The sequence below is a fragment of the Papio anubis genome, chromosome 8 (assembly GCF_008728515.1).
Source record: "Papio anubis isolate 15944 chromosome 8, Panubis1.0, whole genome shotgun sequence".
NCBI lineage: Eukaryota > Metazoa > Chordata > Mammalia > Primates > Cercopithecidae > Papio > Papio anubis.
Window position 1 is genome coordinate 341,682 of NC_044983.1, and position 9,386 is coordinate 351,067.

A 9,386-nucleotide genomic window follows, 5' to 3' on the forward strand; every position below is an offset into this window, starting at 1 on the left:
CGGCAGAGCTCTGGGCTTACAGCCTTAGAGACCCAGGGCCCAAGTGGCAGGCTGTTTCCTTTGTTCCTGGACGTTCTGGCCAGAAGATCCCCATGGAAGGCCTTCAGTGGCTCTGTCTCGGGTCAGGCCGACTCTGTGGACTGTGGCCAGGGTCGGAGCCTCCGTGGTCAGGATCCCAGCCGCCACCTTGGGCTCTTGGTGATTTGCCAACCACACTCGCCTCCCTTCCAGGGAGCATCTGATGCCCTCCCTAGCCCTCCTCAGCCCTCCCTGAGCGGTGCCATTCCCAGGTTCAGAGGCTGACACAGGACCTGGGCAGTCCAAGCCCGGCCAATCCCTGGACTTGCCTGGGCCTCTCTTTTCTTCTGAACGTGAGCAAGAGGAGGCCCCACAGAAGGCAGGGCCCACATCGCTTAACCCGCAAGTCCTCTGGGCCACTGTGGTCCTGCTTCCTGCACCAGGCGTCCCTGGGCTCAGATCCTCCTTCAGGTCCTGACATTGCCTGGGAGCTTGGCCTGGGGACTCCTGTGAAAACCATGTGGTACAGACCACATTGATCCCTAAGTCATGTTGCTGTGTGTGGGCCAGGGGCACCCACTTCCTGCAGCAGGAGTGAGTTCTCTGCCCTAGTATGAGGACAGAGTAGTCTGCAACCTTGCGGGGGACTCACAGCGAGCAATGACCGGCGGGCGTGGTCAGGACCACCCAAGCCCAGATGCGTCCCTTGCCCCCAGATCCCAGGAACTGGGAGACACGCGGCTAGGGACGTGTTTCATGTGTTGTCAAAACACTTTCCTTGGCACAGTCCCTTAAATTACAGTGAAAGCCACTGGGATATGCAACTGATTTTAAAGCCCAAAGTGCCACAAGCTGCCAGGATCATCCTCTGGGGCTTAACGGCTTCATTGTGGCTATTGAAGGAAAATTGATCGTAACGAGTTGGAAAGTCACCGGACGTCCTCTATGACAGTGAGCACTGGAGACCAGGAATAGACCATGCTGGATACACCCCTGCCCCTGCCCTCCCTCCCACCAAACACTCTGCCAGGTTTGCTGAAGTCCACAGGAGACTGTTCAAGGCATCGTTGCAGACCCCTGTCCGCCGGCAGCTGAAGTGGCAGCATGTGGCTGCCTCGCTAGGAACATCCACATTTCCAGCTGTGGGTACTAAACTCAGGTACAAATCATCCCTCTCCCGAACTGGAACCGTGCTGACGAACACGTTCGCTGCCCAGACCGCACTGTATCTCGAATCACGGTCCTTCCCCAGCTAGCTCTGGTCTCTTCCATCAGAGAGGCGTGGGCCATGTGGTCTCACGGTGCCCCATGGCTGGAGCAGTTCGAAGCAGCCGCCGTGGCTCCATGGCCGCCATCGCCCTGCACTTCCTCAGGTCCTTCGTGAAGTCATTGAGGGCCTCTGATGGGTATATGGCCGTGGAGTGCAGGAAACGGGACTGGTAAAGACACAGGACAGCAGCTCCTGGAATGCAGCTTTAACCCGAGCGGCCTTGAGCTAGGATGCTGCTGGCACAGCCGCTCCTCTCAGGGAGCAGCTACCGAGCCTCAGAAGAGCATCTGCCACAGCCCCAAGCAGAGACCCCAGCAAGGATGGTGGATCCGTGGGCCCTGTGGCCCTGGCAGTGTGGACAGTGACCTCAGCACAAGACAAGGGTCTGCTTGGGACCCCTCCCTCCAAGGTGTGGACACTCACTTCCCCACAGCACATGGGACCAAGGACATGATGGTGCCGGGTACCTTGGTGCCATGCACTGAACGTTGTGTCCCTCACCTGGGCCCTAGCAGGGAGCATGGACTTGGCATCTCTATGTCCCCTCTGAATGGACATAAGCCCCAGGGTGACCGGGCCATGTCTGCTCGATGCCAGGTGATGGCTTCCTCATGACGCCAGCATGCCGGCTCACATGTGCTTGAGTGCCAGAGTCAGTTCCCAGAGGGCCTGGGACTCAGTACTGCCCCCACCACGGAGCCCAGCTGGGCACAGGTGATGGAGGTGCCCCTCAGTGACATGAGTGGCAGTGCCAATGAGGGTCTCGAGATGCCATTCAGCATGGCGGAGTCACTCAGGCAGAGTGTGTGAGCTGTGGGGAGGTGCTGTCCGCAGATGCACTGCCTGAGGCCCATCAGGCATGGTGGTCCTGGTCCTGTGCGTTTACTCCTCCTGTCTGAGGGCTGCTCAGGGCACTCCCTGGTGCTCCCCAGAAGCCTCTCCTTGCTTGTGGTGCAGCCTTGCCTGGGCTGCCTGTTCTCTGTCCTCATGTCTCAGTCCCGGTGTGCTTGGCCCTGTGCTCACCTGTGCTCCTGTCACCACTGCAGGCTGGGAACTCAGTGTCCCATTCACCACCTGGTCACCACATTCCAGACTGAGTGCAGGACGCGTCTGATGAGTGGCTTTGCAGCTCCTGTGCCTGGCTGTGTTTGTGAGCAGTACTGGGTTGTCGACTACACTATCTTCTAACTCTGTTCTCTCCATTCCGCTTGGTGCATCTGTCCGTGGTGCTGTGGGAGCCTCCAGGTTGCCTCTGGCTCCTGCTGGGGACCCCTTCACCAGGCAGCACCTGCCCACACTTCCCACCTGACCGCAGCCCACATGCCGGATAGTGCTGCCGCTCCACTGTGCTCACCAGCATTCGGGGCTCGACTTCACGGGCTTTTCAAGACATGTGGGTGTAAAGTGGTGTCTCATTGTTTTCATCTGCATTTCTCTCCTTTGCAGTAACTTTGAGGTTATGAGCACGCACATGGTGCTTGTGTCTCTTGAACTGGCTTCCTGTGGTGGCTATCATATGACCACGGATGCAGTGGCTTAAACACACACACTTATCTTCTCCCGCAGTCCCGGGGTCAGAAGTCTGAATGTGGGTCGGGAGGGCTGTGTTCCTTCCGGAGGCTCCAGGAAGAGCTGACTTCCTCACCTTTCCCAGCTCCCAGAGGCCCCACATTCCTGGGCAAGGCCCCACATTCCTGGGCAAGGCCCCTGCCTCCCTCTGCAAAGGCCCCAGGAACATCCCCGGGCCCATCCGGTGAACCAGGCTCCTTTCCTGTCCAGGCCCCCACCCAGCACCTCTGCAAAGGCCCCTGTGTCCTGACTCATCTCCACAGCTGCTGGCAGCAGGGACCCAGCAGCTTTGGGAGGGTCACATCTCACCACAGATATTCATCCACAGCACTTGTACATCCTTCTGTTGGGTTTCCTGCTTTCTTCGTGATGACTTGCAGGAACTCCTTGTATATTTTAAATATAATCCTGGGTGTCTGAAACATTGCAAGTATTTTCCCCTTGCATGGCGTGGGTTTATGAACTCTGCCCACCATAGACTTCACTGAGCAGAAATTATTAATATTGACATAAAATTCTATCTTTTTTTTAACCTTATGGATGGTGCTTTGGGATTCTTGCCTTAAAAAATCTTTCCCAACCTACAAAGTTTCTTAGTCTTACTGTCCTTGTCTCTTTTTCAAAAAAAAATTTATTTTTTAATTTTTTTAGAATGTGGAGATGGGGTCTGTGCTGCCCAGCCTGCCCTCAAACTCCTCGGTTCACATGATCCTCCCGTCTTGGCCTCCCAAAATGTTGGAATTACAGGCATGAGCCACTGTACCCGGCTCCTAGTTTCATTTTTTGTTATTTAAGAAATTAACCCATCTGGAATCTACCTTTGCTTAAATGTTGTAATGTAGGACCAGTTTTATCCACATTGTGATTTTCTAAATACCGTTGGCCAAACTGTCACTCTTCCATTATTCTGTGACGTCCTCGTCATCATTTACGTGGGTCTACTTTGAACCCTCCTTTCCCTTCATCTATGAAAATGTTCCTATGTCAGCACTATAGTGAATTTTTAAAAAATTATTATTAAAATTTTAATATATAACAGAAGAGAGTAGTATAAATAACCCATGTGTCCGTCTGCAGCCTCAATGATAACCAGTCTCTAATCTTTTGATGCCATGGCTGTGTACTGTGGCTTGTTATTGGTAGGTTATTTTCCTGCCTTGATCTCCAATGAAAGAGTTACTACATCTACTAATAAGCATTTCTGCTTTCACGTGCATTTTAGAATAAATGTATTGAGGTCATCAAAAAATCGAGCTAGAAGATAAATATTCATAGTATGAAACACTTATAGCAATAAAAAAGAATGAGTGAAAATTGATTAATTAAGCATCTAACTCAACAATTAGAAACAACACAGCAAAATTAACTGAAGGAAGCCAGAATGAAGGAGCGAAGACAGAAGCACAGGCTAATACAATAGAAAAAAAGATAACAGGTGGACTAACAAATTAGAAAGCTGATTCTTTGAAAAATAAAGCAAGATAAATTGATAGATAATGTCAAGAATACAAGGTGAGAAAGCACAAGTATACAAAATAAGGAATGATGAGGTAAAAATAACAAGGAAACAGATGAAATTAAAAGCAGCATGAGACCATCTGCTCAATGCTATTCAAATCAGCTTGAAATCCTAGAAGAATGGGCAATCTTCTAAGAAAATATTGACCAAATGGATCTCAAAAGAGATGGAAAATCTAAATTAGTCACTTTATTTTAAAAAAAAGGTGCTCACCACCGACACCCAGAAGCAACAGGTGCAAACATTTTTATAGGAGAATTGTAACAAACTTTAAATAGTGGATAATTTCAATAATTTAAAAACTCTTCCAGAGCATTGGAAAAGAAGGTAAAAGTTTTTTCTACACAGCGAATAACATTAGTGACCAAAACCTGAAAAGACTGCGCCAAAAAGAAAACTACAAGTCATCCCCAATCTCATCTATACATATCAATAAAAATGTAAATAAAACATAGTCTGTTACAAGAATGGTCTGAGCAATAAATAAATACATAAAAAGCAGAGAGAAAAATGTAGAGATACAGTAGCACATTTAAAATAGTGCAAAGTGATCAAGGAATGGCAGGATGGTTCTATGATAGAGTATCTATTATTAACATTTATCATATTAATAATTCTGAAAAGACATTATATCATTTTCAGAATTACTGTAAACATATTTTTAAAACATTCCTTAATATTGAATAAAATGAGATAAATATTTCTTTACTACTAAAAACATATCTAATATGAAATATTAATATGCTTGCTAGTTTAGTACTTTCATTGGAATCAAGAAAAACCAAAAATACCCAGTACCAGCACTACTGAATAACATTATACTGGAGGCATCAGTGCATGCAATTAGATAAAAGAAACAACATAGAGCATACAAATTAGAAAGGAGGAGACAAAGTTGTTTACTAGGACTAAGACTGTATGTCTAAATTTTCAATAGGGTACAAGACCATTCAATGGAGAAAGAATAATCTTTTCAACAAATGCATCTGGGACAGCTAGAAATCCACAAGCAAACTAATGAAGTTAGACCCGTCTCTCACAACATATACAAAAACTCAAAATGAATCAAAAACTTAAATACAAGTGCTTAAATCATAAAACCTTTAGAAGAAAACAGAGCAGTAAATGTTCACAACCCTAGGCTTGTCAATGATTTCTTAGATATGAAACCAAAAACACTAGCAGAAAAAGTAGATAAATTGGACTTCATCAAAATAAAATACTTTGTGCATCAAAGAACACAACCAAGAAAGTGAAAATACAGCCCATGTAAAGGGAGAAAATATTTACAAATTGCATTATCTGTAATACATAAAATCTCTTATAATTCAACAACAAAAGACAAGCAACCCAACTGAAAAATGGGCAAAGGAGTGAATGGGCATTTCTCCAAAGAAGATTTACAAATGGCCAACAAACATATATGTTAAAAGTAAAACTTCAGACGAATTAAATTTAAAGGAGTTTAAATGAGCAATGAACAATTTATGAATTGGGAAGCCCCCAGAATCACAGTAGATTCAGACAGACTCCAGGGATGCCTCATGGTCAGAACAAATTTATAGATAAAAAAGTGAACCGACATACAGAAATCAGCAATGAGGTATAGAAACAACTGGATTGGTTACAGGTTGGTGTTTGCCTTATTTGAACACAGTTTGAACACTTAGCAGTCTATGAGAGGTTGTAGTATGGCCGCAGGGATTGGCCAAGACTCAGTTGTTGTTACAGGCACATACTCCTAAGTTAGGTTTTCAATCTTGTCTGCCTATTAAGCTAAGTTACAATTTGTCCACAAGGACTCAAATATAGAAGTATGGAGTCCTTCTCAGGGGATATTTAGTTTGCTTTAAATCAAAACCACAATGGAAACCACTGCACACCCATTTCACACCCACTAGGATGACTATACTTTTTAAAAAAAAACCAGGAAGGCCAGGTGCGGTGGCTCACACCTGTAATCCCAGCACTTTGGGAGGATGAGACAGGCAGATCACGAGGTCAGGAGATCGAGACCATCCTGGCTAACATGGTGAAACCCCATCTCTACTAAAGCACAAAAAATTAGCCGGGCATGGTGGCGGGCGCCTGTAGTCCCAGCTACTTGAGAGGCTGAGGCAGGAGAATGGCGTGAACCTGGGAGGCGGAGCCTGCAGTGAGCTGAGATTGTGCCACTGCACTCCAGTCGGGGTGAAAGAAAAAACAGGAAAACAACAAGTGTTGGCACGGATGTGGAGAGATTGGAATACTTTATTTATTAATTATACTTTAAGTTCTAGGGTACATGTGCACAATGTGCAGGTTTGTTACATATGTATACATATGCCATGTTGGTGTGCTGCACCCATTAACTCGTCATTCACATTAGGTATTTCTCCTGATTCTATCGCTACCCCCTCCCTCATCCCACGACAGGCCCCTGGTGTGTCATGTTCCCCACCATGTGTCCAAGTGATCTCATTGTTCAATTCCCACCTGTGAGTGAGAACGTGCAGTGTTTGGTTTTCTGTCCTTGTGATAGTTTGCTCAGAATGATGGTTTCCAGCTTCCCAGCTTCATCCATGTCCCTACAAAGGATATGAACTCATACTTTTTTATGGCTACATAGTATTCCATGGTGTATATGCACCACATTTTCTTAATCCAGTGTATCATTGATGGACATTTGGGTTGGTTCCAAGTCTTTGCTATTGTTAATAGTGCCATAATAAACATATGTGTGCATGTGTCTTTATAGCAGCATGATTTATAATCCTTTGGGTATATACCCAGTAATGGGATGGCTGGGTCAAATGGTATTTCTAGTTCTAGATCCTTAAGGAATCACCACACTGTCTTCCGCAATGGTTGAACTAGTTTACAGTCCCACCAAGAGTGTAAAAGTGTTCCTATTTCTCCACATCCTCTCCAGCACCTGTTGTTTCCTGACTTTTTAATGACTGCCATTCTAACTGGTGTGAGATGGTATCTCATTATGCTTTTGATTTGCATTTCTCTGATGGCCAGTGATGATGAGCATTGTTTCATGTGTCTGTTGGCTGCATAAATGTCTTCTTTTGAAAAGTGTCTGTTCATATCCTTTGCCCACTTTTTGATGGGGTTGATTTTTTCTTGTAAATTTGTTTAAGTTCTTTGTAGATTCTGTATATTAGCCCTTTGTCAGATAGATTGCAAATTTTTTCTCCCATTCTGTAGATTGCCTATTCACTCTGATGGTAGTTTCTTTTGCTGTGCAGAAGCTCTTTAGTTTAATTAGATCCCAGTTGTCTATTTTGGCTTTTGTTGGCATTGCTTTTGGTGTTTTAGTCATGAAGTCTTTGCCTATACCTGTGTCCTGAGTGGTATTGCCTAGGTTTTCTTCTAGGATTTTTATGGTTTTAGGTCTAACATTTAAGTCTTTAATCCTATCTCGAATTAATTGTTGTATAAGGTGTAAGGAAGGGATCCAGTTTCAGCTTTCTATATATGGCTAGCCAGGTTTCCCAGCACCATTTATTAAACAGGAAATCCTTTCCCCATTTCTTGTTTTTGTCAGGTGTGTCAAAGATCAGATGGTTGTAGATGTGTGGCATTATTTCTGAGGGCTCTGTTCTGTTCCATTGGTCCATATCTCTATTTTGGTACCAGTACCATGCTGTTTTGGTTACTGTAGCCTTGTAGTACAGTTTGAAGTCAGGTAGCATGATGCCTCCAGCTTTGTTCTTTTTGTTTAGGATTGTCCTGGCAATGTGGGCTTAATTTGGTTCCATAAAAATTTTAAAGTAGTTTTTTCCAATTCTGTGAATAAAGTCATTGGTAGCTTGATGGGGATGGCACTGAATCTATAAATTACCTTGGGCAATATGGCCATTTTCAAAATATTGATTCTTCCTATCCATGAGCATGGAATGTTCTTCCATTTGTTTGTGTCCTCTTTTATTTCACTGAGCAGTGGTTTGTAGTTCTTGAAAAGGTCCTTTATATCCCTTGTAAGTTGGATTCCTAGGTATTTTATTCTCTTTGAAGCAATTGTGAATGGGAGTTCACTCATGATTTGGCTCTGTTTGTCTGTTATTGGTGTATAGGAATGCTTGTGATTTTTGCACATTGATTTTGTATCCTGAGACTTTGCTGAAGTTGCTTATCAGCCTAAGGAGATTTTGGGCTGAGATGATGGGGTTTTCTAAATGTACAATCATGTCATCTGCAAACAGGGACAATTTGATTTCCTCTTTTCTTAATTGAATACCCTTTATTTCTTTCTCCTGCCTGATTGCCCTGGCCAGAACTTCCAACACTATGTTGAACAGGAGTGGTGAGAAGGGGCATCCCTGTCTTGTGCCAGTTTTTAAAGGGAATGCTTCCAGTTTTTGCCTATTCAGTATTATATTGGCTGTGGGTTTGTCATAAGTAGCTCTTATTATTTTGAGATACATCCCATAGATACCTAGTTTATTGAGAGTTTTTAGCATGAAGGCCTGCTGAGTTTTGTCAAAGGCCTTTTCTGCATCTGTTGAGATAATCATGTGGTTTTTGTCTTTGGTTCTGTTTATGTGATGGATTACGTTTATTGATTTGCGTATGTTGAACCAGCCTTGCATCCCAGGGATGAAGCCAACTTGATTGGGGTGGATAAGCTTTTTGATGTGCTGCTGGATTTGGTTTGCCAGTATTTTATTGAGGATTTTTGCATCGATGTTCATCAGGGATATTGGTCTAAAATTCTCTTTTTTTGTTGTGTCTTTTCCAGGCTTTGGTATCAGGATGATGCTGGCCTCATAAAATGAATTAGGGAAGATTCCCTCTTATTCTATTGATTGGAATAGTTTCAGAAGGAATGGTACCAGCTCCTCTTTGTACCTCTGGTAGAATTCGGTTGTGAATCTGTCTGGTCCTGGACTTTTTTTGGTTGCTAGGCTATTAATTATTGCCTCAATTTCAGAGCCTGTTACTGGTCTATTCAGGGATTCAACTTCTTCCTTGTTTAGTCTTGGGAGAGTGTATGTGTCCAAGAATTTGTCCATTTCTTCT